This window comes from Cibotium barometz, chromosome 3 (genome assembly GCF_041138505.1).
Source record: "Cibotium barometz isolate CiBa-2024 chromosome 3, ASM4113850v1, whole genome shotgun sequence".
In the NCBI taxonomy this organism is placed as follows: Eukaryota; Viridiplantae; Streptophyta; class Polypodiopsida; order Cyatheales; family Cibotiaceae; genus Cibotium; species Cibotium barometz.
In genome coordinates this window covers 1,566,276-1,578,542 of record NC_141048.1, presented here as the reverse complement: position 1 = coordinate 1,578,542, position 12,267 = coordinate 1,566,276, and the positions used below count along the sequence as shown (strand labels likewise).

The 12,267-nt window shown below is 40.8% G+C and overlaps 1 long non-coding RNA gene across 1 annotated transcript; it reads left to right on the top strand.

Annotated features, from left to right (window-relative positions):
- The first annotated feature begins 6,369 nt into the window (after positions 1-6,369).
- LOC147639589 (uncharacterized) lies at positions 6,370-7,284 on the top strand. Its single transcript, XR_015269462.1, has 3 exons — positions 6,370-6,575; positions 6,659-6,732; positions 6,843-7,284. It is a non-coding gene; the product is annotated as an uncharacterized LOC147639589 (long non-coding RNA).
- Positions 7,285-12,267: the final 4,983 nt, after the last annotated feature.

The window sequence follows — 12,267 nt, the reverse complement described above, 5'->3', positions numbered from 1 at the left end:
TTCGAAGCTTTCCGCAAAGCTTTGGGCTTGCTCCCCTTTGTGGATTGATCTACTTCGAGCATGGCACTCCCCTATACATGAGTGCCAGCTCTCGTTCACACCATCACTCCTAGGTGAGATTTGTTGCCATATATATAGGCAGTGATGTGTGTGAACACACTTAGGACCGCTGGGGCTCTTTTTCCCTCTTTAGAAGGTTTTTTCCCTCGGCTCGTATATACGCCCATCATTCTAGGGCTAACTTATCTTTGTACATTGACACAATCTAATACACTTTGTGTTGTGTGTATTCTTGCTTCTTCTTCTCCAAGCTTTGTGTGCTTTCCTGCAACCCTAATTCCAACACTCGCAGCATGGCCTTATGGGTTAAAAGATGTTGGTTGGCCCATGGTGTAGCTAGGTGATACTACAAAAGTAGGATCTGCTCGGCTCACAGGAGGTGTTACCATTTGATTCATTGTAGGCATTATTGCTTTGGATGTCCCGACTTGTGCCATAGGTCTTTGGATCCTTTCATGTTCAATGACCCTATATATGCAATCACAGATACCGTGGAATCATTCCTCCTCTGATGTGGCCCCATATATTGATTGCAAAATCCCTTCCCAACTAACACCATAAGCTTGGCCTGTGGTGGCAAAATCCATAAGAGTCTCTATTTATGCGTCGTACTCCCACTCATTTATGAGAAGGTGTTGATCCATGATTTTCAAGCCTAGCTCCTTTCCTGAGGTAGACGCAATGTATTGCCTATGTGTAGACTATTGAGCACTACTTACGCAGTCCTAGCTTGGGACTCGTTTTGGGCATACTTGACTGTTTGGGTTGCTAATCATTGTTGTGCCACTTGCAAAGTCTTGTCTTCCTTTGCTTTGTCAGCCTAGATTAGTGCCTCTACTTCTTGCACTTCTTCTAATGTCCTACCATTGAGCATAAGCACTTGTGCAAGGGGTGGTTTGATGGTCACAGTTGCAGCAGCAGGTGCAGCAAGAGCTGTATGGACATGGATATCAACATGAGCTCTCCCTGCTTGCAACGATGAGAGTGTGATAGGTTTCTCTCTAGAATTTACCTCAACTCCTTCATCATAATGTCTATATGTAGTAAGATTTGGTTCAGAGGTAGCAGTTGAGGCCGCGTCTCTGAGAGGTAGCTAGCTATGCGATCAAAAAGATTGGTAGCTAGCTTGACTGGTGAGACCTAGTTAGGGTTCTCACTTCTTGGGACTGGGGATCCTTCCATTGACTTGAAATGTCACGATGTATCACTGGCCCCTAGTATAGATCCTTGTACAATGCTAAACTATATTCCGACGACTGCAGGTCCTGAGTCCAGTGTAGGTTGGCACACGCCTAGCTTGATAGATGCACTATCGTCTAAATAGGCCTCTAATACATGCCCAGATGATAGGTGCATGTGAATATGGGTTGTTAGAAGTCCTATAGATGCCCTGGACAAGTTTGAGATTTTTTGCTTTTTTAAATATTTTTGGATCGTCCAAAGTTTTTCCGAAACACGTCTTTTGTGTTTCTTAACCCATTGGCACCAGAAATAGTGTTTTTTTTTGGGTCAGTCAAGCACTACAGGCACTGGCTCCCATAGTTAAGCTCAACTATGTAAAAATGAAAATTTTTCGGGTGTCACACAAGTTGCATTACCACGATCACAATAGCCTAAAACATAATTTAGGCAAGTTTGTGCTTGCACTTTTGAAAAAATTATATATATATTTTTTACCCCAGACTTTTTACCTTTTCTCTTTTTTTCGTTTACCTTTTCCTTTTAAAAAAATAATTTAAATTTTTTATTTATTTTTAGTTTTTTGTTTTTTTACAAAAAAAACTATTTTTATTTTTTTTTTGAAAAATTTTATTTATTTTTTACATTTTTGGTTTACAGTTTTAATTCTCGGTTTTCTCGAAAAGGGGTTTTCTTGGCATCTTTGACTTGGGGCCTACATGCATTAAATGTATCCAACTACTCAAAACAAACTTTTGGACTTTTTTGGCTAGTGTCCTAAAAGCATGCACACATTAAATGTGGCCAGCCAATCAAGATGTTCCAAATTACAGAGAGAATTAATCATAATTAACTCGCATTTACACTAATGCAAAATCACAGAATGTTCGAAAAACAAAAAAATGTCTTTATGTTGCCAATCCTGCCCCAATTTCTGTTTTTGTCTCGATTTCTCCACTTAAGGAGTCGAAATTGGGATAAATACTACGCTAGGAAATTGATTTTGCGGTCTACTCAACCTAATTCTTTCAATTTCATGTTTAATTGGCTGTTTTTTTTTTTAATTTTGAAATTGGAAACTGCAAAAAATAGGAACTTAGGAAATGCAAAAAACCACAAATTGAACTTGTAAATGATAAGTGGAAGAAATTGAGAAACATGTAGAAATTGCATAAATTGAGAAAACATGTAGAAATTGAACAACATGTAGAAATTGTAGTTTTCAACAACAATGCCACAAAATGGATAGATTTTGAGCAATTCATTTCTACCCTTCTTGAAAAGTAGAAAATACTAGAATTATAATAGAAATTAATCATATGCACACACGCATTCAAAATGCATTGTGGCTATATGGTGGGGCTATTCCCCAGCACACCGGTGCCATTTATGAGAAACTGTTGCACCATAGAAAGAGTGCAGGAACTAACCAAGGTCAAGGGTGCTTTGCCTAACTGCACTCGGGAAGCATAAAATAGCTCAAACAAGAAGCTAATCTTCCATAACCTAGCTCACAATTGCATGGGCAAGGTGTGTCACTCACCTCATAAATATAACGCTTGTGCTCGGATTCTCGTAGGAGACGATGTTGCCCTAGAGCCACACTTCAAAGCTCCACTCCAACACCAGAGCCACACTCCAAAGGAATCTCGACCCTCCATTAGGAAGTGAATGGGGTCTTCTTGGGCCCTTTAATTTGCCCAAGCCTAATCAAGGTGATTAAGGAATAGCCAAATGGGGGGTTGCCATGTGGACTAAAATGTTGGGTTTTTAAGAGAGGTGTAAGAGTGGTCAAAGGGTGCACTTTTTCCCCCAAGGGGGGGGGGGGGGCAATTTTACAATTTTCGGACCTCCATAACTTCTACATACAAGCTCCGATTTGAGCGGAGATTACGGATCCGTGATCTACGCATCAAGAGCTTTCCATAGATATGTTACATGATATGGTTTTATCCGCTAGATTTTAAATTCCATTTTCTCCCCAAAATTCAAATTCGAATAAAGTAGCCGTTTTGAAGCTTCTAATTAGAAAACGTTTCTTCTTAAGAGAAAAGGTTTGACTCCCTTAAACTGCCAAATAAAAGGGCCCAAGAAGCCTTCCATTGAGGTCCTAATGCTCTCACTCAATCTTCCTCTCTCACATGCACTCACACATACACAATGATCATATAATAGCCTTAATTGAATTAGGCAAGCAAGCAAGACACACAAGAGAGCAAGAGAGTAGAGAGTAGAGAAGAAGAGCACTCTATTAGTTGCATTAGAGAATGAATGGTGAGAATACAAATTGACCCTTATCTTGTCTTCCCTAGCCTTCCCATACTTAAAATATAGGTCCATGTCTTTCGAAGGCCACCTAGGCTTGTGTAAACACTTAATCTAAGCATGCAATCTCCATAATTAATCCCGTGGCACACCTTTCATAGACAAGTGACGATCCACGCACACATAAAATATACAATATTAGCATTTTTAATATCAATAGCCAAATGAAGTGACCGTTACTAATGGATGGCATCAACGCTGGAGAGGCGTCCAATGCGGGTTAATAATTCCTTCTCTCTCTTGTGTCTTGCTCTCTCTTTTGTGTGTTTTTTTCCAAAATCGATTTAAAAAACCCCTTCTGTAAATGTACTTCCTTTAATTTTTGAATTTAAAAACCCCTTCATTTGAACTCACATGGTATACTTACATACTTTTAGGTGAACCCACCGAGGAACTTTCTGGGCTTGTTAAATCTTTCCTTGAGCATCCTACCAAGCTAATTTCCATTGTTTTGGTCTCTGACGACCAGCCGGTCGCACAAGTCAACCCAAAAGTCGAGAGAAAAAAACTTGCTAAAATCAGTAAAAGCAAGCTTGTGGACCACTTTCAGGCTATTATTTAAGTTAGCAAATGCAGGAATTTCGACACAATTAGGGAAACAAAGTTGCAGTACTCCAAAAATTCTACAAGTCTCTCATAGAACTTGTTTCAAACTTAATACTATTTTGTGTGAGAGAACTTATAAGCCATTCCTAGGATGTGTTTAAGGAAGGTGAAAGTTAAAAAAATGTAACTTGATATTATGCGACACAAATATATACACAATGTTAAAATATGAAGACAAACATCAAAATTTATAAACGTCGATCCAAAGGCTAGAAGTGTTGCCACAAATAAACATACATGCGCATCTCTCAAATATATTTTTTGTTTAAAAAATATTTTAAAGATAGCACATAGTTTAAATATGGATTCTCGAGTGTTCATAGATAAAGGGTCGCATACACTGCTACCAAGAAATCATAATACACACACACACAATGAAGAGATCAAAATATGTAAGGAAAAATATTAATGCTTATTATTAGCACAATAGCTCAAACAGACTTGGAATGTAAAAGCAGACTAAGCCATGTGAAACTAAAATGCATCACACAATGATCCATAAGAGATCAAAATGTGATTAGTTATAATTTTATTGTTATTTATTTTTAATGTCATTTGCAAATTAACGCACAGCAGCCTAGAATGCAATTACATACTAGACCACAAGAGATCAAAATGTGGTATTTTAATAATTTTTTTTACTTCAAAATGGTAATCAAAAAATATTTAAAATTAATTAAATTAATTAGTATAAATTACCGTACCTATAATATAAAAACTGCAAAGAAAAATAGACTAAAACGATGAGAGCAGATGAAAACAGGCTACAAGATGGAGCCATGCAAAATAGAAACTATTGTACCATAAAACTTATTTGTGGGCTTGTTTCTATAGAGATATATATCTATCGTAAATTTTTTACCTAAAAATATAACCAAATAAATATCAACAATTAATATAAATTTTCATACCTATAACATAAAAACTATAAAGAAAAATAGACTAGAACGATGAGAGCAGATTAAAATAGGCTATATAAGATGGAGCAATGCAAAACAGAAACTATCGTATGATAAAACTTATCTGTAGGCTTGTTTATGCAGAGACATATATCTATCGTACAATAGTTTCTATCGTACGATAAAATATATCATATGATAGATTTTATCGTACAATAAAAACTATCGTACGAGAAATAAATTCCTATTCATTGAATAATTGCATCAAACCATGAATTATATGGAATTATTGATTTTTTAAATTTGATCGAAATAATGTAACCTAGTAGACTTTTACTCTTCAAGACATTCAAGAACCAAGGCCTCATACTCTGCTTTGTAGGTGCATTGCTCAATTGGCAGCATAGCTCTTTGATTTTCTCCACAAACTCCCAAACAGAAAGTGACCCTTGTTTGATACTGTCTAGCTTCTCGAGCACATCCTCTCATCACTTCTTGGGTCTCGAATATACCTTGCAGAAAATGGTGCTTTCATATGTGTTTTTTTTTTCTCTCTTTTTTTTTTTTGCTGCTGCACTCTTGATCTTATGCATATTATTACAGTAGAATATTGTATGAGGAGAGTTTTATATGTGGGCCTTCTTTTGTAGATATGTTGTGATGTAATGCTTGGCAAAGGGTTATTTAAATTAATACAAAAATTACTTCAAAAGAAAACATCTAAGAGGTGGATTAAGTTCTAACTTAAATATGCCACATCGTCGAGATTCGAAATCCCTTAGACAAAGTCTTGCACTCATCAAAAATACAGAGACTGGATCTTTTCTCAATTGAATTGACAATTTCAAAACGTTGTGAGAAAATTTAGCATCGTAATCGGAAGCACTGATAAGAAGCTTATAATATCATTAAGATTAAATTAGAATGAGTAAACGAAATAATTATAAAAATCATGAACAAGCTCTCTTCTTGTAAAAATCATGAACAAGCTCTCTTCTTGTAGATTTTATCTGTGCACAGGCACGTGCTTTTGTCGTATTCTATGCCGCATGCGTTTGGTTGAGGGGACTTCGGGTTACTTAAAAAATTGGTCGATAACGGATGACGTCGCCATTCAGCTGTGCATTTCTTTTGACGGTTCAAACAAATTCAAGCCGGCACCGAAACGTGTTTGAGAAGCTGATGTGCTCCACCACGCCCCAAATAATGCTCCTCGTTTCTGTAGCAATATATATTTCGTTGATGTCTTGCTGGTGGTGATCGATACAATATCTCTCTCTCTCTCTCTCTCTCTCTCTCTCTCTCTCTCTCTCTCTCTCTCTCTCTCTCTCTCTCTCTCTGTGTGTGTGTGTGTGTGTGTGTGTGAGACAATTGATAAAATGGAAGTGTGGCGAAGACGGCAGGGTTTCTGCCGGCTAAACCATACCGCAGTTGCAGCACTTTGCGTCCTGGCGCTGCTGCTTGCGGTCTTATTGCCATTGAATATAAATGCAGCGCCAGCTTTAGGTAAGGTTTCGAGCAATTTAATTTGGCGGAAGAAAAACAATGAATCACGTAAATTATGATCGTGTTATAATAATGATCTGCAGGTCACAGGTCCAATCGAAAGAGTACTATTGGTGGATCTGATCGACCATTGACGACGCTAATGGGGCGGAGCTTGGTATGTACTGCGCTATTCAAATTGGAACAGCATATTGTGGTCGATCTTAATATCGTAAGCGCGTCGACGTGGAAACGCTAATTAATCGAAACATGGAGTACTGATTGCAGAGAAAAGGCGCGCCGGGACGATCTCCATATCATGTCTACCGAAGAGCTCGCTCCGGATCCCCGGGGCCACCGGGAAGCAATTGCTGCTGAAACGTCAAAGCGTCTTCTCCGTCAGTGCATTTAATAGGATTCATGCAAGGAGTCGTATAATGCATAGCCATGCAACAGAGTCGAGAAGTGAATGATCATAGAATAGCACCACTAGTATTTGGAGAGCCGCGCGATGCTGCGCAGGAGGGCGGGGCCGTTAGCTTTAAAACCGTCAGAGTGGCCCTTAATTGGAGCCTTTAGACAAAGTTGAGAAAAGCGAAGTGGCCCTTAATTGGAGCCTTTAGACAAAGTTGAGAAAAGCTATCCACAATGAGCCAGGAGCATGTTGTAGAGTCACTAAAGGATATACCTACATAATGAGCATCGCTTGAAATATTCGTATCCACCCTCACTTATGTGTTGTATAATGCACTTATGTGTTGTATAATGCGCCGTCATCCACCCAATGTGTGCTTAGACTAGCCTAGATAAGGTTAGACAATAAGTGGGTGCCCAATTAGTTATTGGGAGTGGATGCCAACACTTGCACTACAACAGAATGAGGTTTAGTAGCGAAAATAGCACCGCTTTTATAACTAGAACGGTATGGTGATGTCGGGCCTATATCGTTGTTAACACGTTGCTATTTTCGCTGCAATGGGTTCGCTGCTCAACAACGATATTGCGCGCTCAGCAACGCTATTTTGCTATTGAGCAGCAAAAGTAATGCATAATTAAAAAAAGCTAGGGCAGACTGGGGAGTCTGCACACAGGACTCCCAAGTTTTAGGAATGTCAAAATTCAATTACAATACTTAGCAGAATTATATAAGTGTATGATTCCAAAAAACTCATATACAAAATGGGTCAATGTACAATCGAGTGTAGCCATTCGCGGAACTATTTTTGGGACACTTTTGTGGCCACAGCGTGATGCATGGGGGAGTGAGATTTTGGATTTAGAGCAGGCTGGCGCTCTTGCCGGTTTTTTTTCTAGCATACTAGCATATTAATGACTCTGCTCTGAACACTGCAGACCTCGACACGCATCACCACGTGCATTTACTCCGTGTGCATTTTACGGTCCTTTTGTCACCAGTCGATGTCATCACATAAATGCAATCTGCCAAAACTCCCTATTCTCAATACCACATAGCTCGACACGTGTCACTATGCAGCCCGTGCGCCTTACTGGACTCGTTCTTTGTTGGAAAAGACCACCGCGGTGGTCTTTCCCATCACGCAGAGCTGGAGATATGTCACTACATGGCTCTCTCCACCAGTGACTCTCTCCACGGCGGTGATCTGTCCCATCGCGCAAAGCTGGACACGTGTCACTACATGGCTCTTAAAATCAATCAAAATCCAGGCCACATGCCTTGTAAATTAAGTCTCGGATGCCACCGTGAGTGATGACACTTAAGCCACTGAGCGACTGATCATTTACTGCACTGAACTTAATCGCATGCAAGCCCGATGGTATTCTTCCTTCAATCACTCAAAATCACTCAAAATCCATGCTGCTACTTACTTTCACATGCCATCCGTGAGACTGATCATGACTGGTAATTAATGGAACTCTAATCTTAATGAAATCAATCAAAATCCAGGCCACATGCCTTGTAAGTAAGTCTCGGACCCGGTGGCACTTAAGCCATCCAAATAATCATGAGGGCACCACTAGTATTTGGAGAGCCGTGCGATGCTGCGCAGGAGGGCGGGGCTGTTAGCTTGAAAACCGTCTCACAGTGGCCCTTAATTGGAGTCTTTAGACAAAGTTGAGAAAAGCGATCCACTTAATTGGAGCCTTTAGACAAAGTAGAGATGAGCAATCTCACTAAAGGATACTAGTATTGCACCCGGGCATTGCTACAGCCGACCAAGGTTCCAGAAAAGGACTATTCTAGAAAAGAGCCAAGAGCATGTACAAGCACTAAAGGATATACATACATAATGAGCATCGCTTGAAATATTCTTATCCATCCTCACTTATGTGTTGTATAATGCGACATCATCCACCCAATGTGTGCTTAGACTAGCCTAGATAAGGTTAGACAATAAGTGGGTGCCCAATTAGTTATTGGGTGTGGATGCCCAAACTTGCACTACAACAGAATGAGGTTTATTAGCGAAAATAATAGCACTTTTATAACTAGAAGGGTACAGAGATGTCGGGCCTATATTGCTGCAGCCTGCTAAATACGTTGCTATTTTTGCTGCAATGGGTTCGCTGCTCTCAGCAGGGATATTGCGTGCTCAGCAACGCTATTTCGCTGTTGAGCAGCAAAAGTAATGCATAATTAAAAAAACCTAGGGCAGACTGGGGAGTCTACACAGGACTCCCAAATCTGCTGCCCCAGCTCTTTTTTTTCTAATGTAGACAGTAAAACTAATACAACTTCACATCATCATGTACAAGTGTAATGTAAAACTTGACAAATACCAAAAAGAAAAGACAATTATAATTCATAGTTTTAGGAATGTCGAAATTCAATTACAATACTTAGCAAAATTACATAAGTGTATGATTCCAAAAAACTCATATACAAAATGGATCAATGCACGATCGAGTGTAGCCATTCGCGGAACTATTTTTGGGACACTTTTGTGGCCGCAGCGCGATGCGCAGGGGGGTGAGATTTTGGATTTAGAGCAGGCTAGCGCTCTTGCCGGTTTTTTTCAGGCATACTAGCATATTAATCACTCTGTTTTGAACACTGCAGACCTCGACATGCGTCACCACGTGCATTTACTCCTTGTGCATTTTACGGTCCTTGTCACACCAGTCGATGTCGTCACGCAAATGCAATCTGCCAAAACTCCCTGTTCTCAACACCACAGAGCTCCACACGTCTCATGATGCAACCCATGTGCCTTATTGGTCTCGCTCTTTGCTAGAAAAGACCACTGCGGTGGTCTTTCCCATCACGCAGAGCTAGACATGTGTCACTACATGGCTCTCTCTACCAGCGACTCTCTGCACGGCGGTGATCTTTCCCATCGCGCAGAGCTGGACACGTGTCACTACATGGCTCTTAAAATCAATCAAAATCCACGCCACATGCCTTGTAAATAAGTCTCCGGTGCCATCGCGATGGCACTTAAGCCACTGAGCGACTGGTCATTTACTGCACTGAACTTAATCGCATGCAAGCCCGATAATGGTCTTCCTTCAATCACTCAAAATCCAAGCCGCCACTTACTTTCGCATGCCATCGGTGTGACTGATCATGACACTGGTAATTAACGAAACTCTAATCTTAATGAAATCAATCAAAATCCAAGCCACATGCCTTGTAAGTAAGTCTCGGATGCCACTGCTGCGTGGCACTTAAGCCATCCAAATAATCATGAGGGCACCACTTGATCACACATGCATGGTATTTTGATGCCACTACGGTGGATGGTAATTAGAAGCTCGGTGGCAGATGTCCAAATAATCATGAGCCACCTTCAATCAATGTGAATTATATTCAATGGGCCTGTCCTCAATATGCCACTGGCTAAGGCCTAATTACCTTCCCCACTCTACTTAAGCCTCCACTCTTCCATTTCCTTGCTCCCTTGCACTCTTCTTGCAACTATCCCCTCTCACACTCCCTTGCACTCTTCTTTCAACTTCTATCCCCTCTCTCACAATGGATCCCCCCCCGGACGCACCGAGCTCCAAAACGTGTCAGTCCCCTCTACACATGCCGAGAGCTCCTCACACAACCTTCAGAACCCCTTCTGCACAGACCGAGAGCTCCTCACACAGCCTTCAAAACACCTCTTCACAATCTAAGAGCTTCTCACACGATCTCCCCCCCCCCCCGGTCTTGATATCGTGAGTTACGGGAGCTCCTCCTCATGAGATCTCTGTCAACTTCACCAAAAGCACAATTCTTGGAGAAGAATTGTCCTCAGTATTCCCCGACGCTCAAATTAGTGCAGATGGTGGAATCAAGGTTTCGAGCTTGCCTGATGATTATCAAAAAGAGTTAAAAAAGATAAGGCAGTTCTTTCTTGATACGAGGGGAATAGTAAAATTTTGGCATGTTCAAACAACAGTAGAGATAGTGAATAAATGTTTGATCTCTTTCTTGAAGGCGATCTCCAAGAGCGTGCTACTTAGCTTGCACAATTTCTTGAATGGTAAATCCCAATTGTCACCTCAAGCAATGAGTGTTGGAATGTACCTGATGGGGAATCACCTCAAAAAATGCATTGAACAAGTTGAGAAGCAGATCAAAACTTTGAACATGAAAGCCACCGATGCAGCATACGTAGCCCAACATGAGAGAACCCTCAGGAAGGGTGCAAAAGCTAGGGTAAAGGAGGCAGAAGTGAAGGCCTTGCTTGGCACGAGAGCAAGCTGAGGCCACTGAAAGATTGGCAGAGATAGAAAAATAGAAAAGAGAAGAAGCAGAGAAGCACATCGAGGAGTTGAATCAGCAGCTTCGAGATGTTCGAACGGATGGGGACGATGTAGAGGAAGAGCTAGAAAGGACAAAGCAGGCACTTGCAAATCAGACAGCCAAAAAGGAGCTCCTCTACAAACTGCTCTGTAGCATGCAGATTGCATTGAACACTGAGAAAGATGATATGATAGAGAAACTGAGAAAGGAGAATGCAGAAACCAGGATACTAATGCAAGAACTATAAAATAATTTCAATGCCAGGAAGGATGCAGAAGAGGCAACGAGAAGCCATAGTGAACAACACAATGAGACTGCCCAATATTGGCGAGACAGGTTTGATTCCCTCCATTGACCTACAATGCGGCTGCCAATGATCTTGCCTTTTCTCTTCAGAGTTTTGAGAAGCAGTCTCGGACCTTGATTGAAACCCAACATAGAAATGATATCTTGGAATTGGCCTACGCAGACACTACTAAAGAATTTGAGGAGATTTGACAGCAGCTGGTAGAATCGGATGTAGCTTGTGCCAAACGTCAGCAGCAAGTGGAGGATATAAAGGAGAACATCCGCACCCTCAGGATGAGAGAGGCATGAATCAAGATGCACATTGCTCGTAGACTAGTCAAACTGTGATACTACTCACAGCCGCAAACAAATAGTTAAATCGGATGAATATCCTCTTGCGATGCAAATGAATGCTCCTACGTGCTCTGTGTGCAAAGGGCACATCATAGATGAATGCATGATTAGATGGCCCCACTGCCACCACCCTCTGCATGTGTTTTGCTTTGGGGTGTTTGTGCATGCAAAATTGAGATGCAGAGTTTGTTTGATGCAAATGCTGCTATCTTGGGAAGAAATGATGTGCCTGCCTGCTGTGAATATCCACAGAGAGAAAGTAGAAGCTGTAATGCTATTCCAAATTGCTCATACACGTGAAAAGAGAAAGGAACTTGACCAGGCTAAAGGAAACGAGCCTGAAGAGAAGAAGTCCAA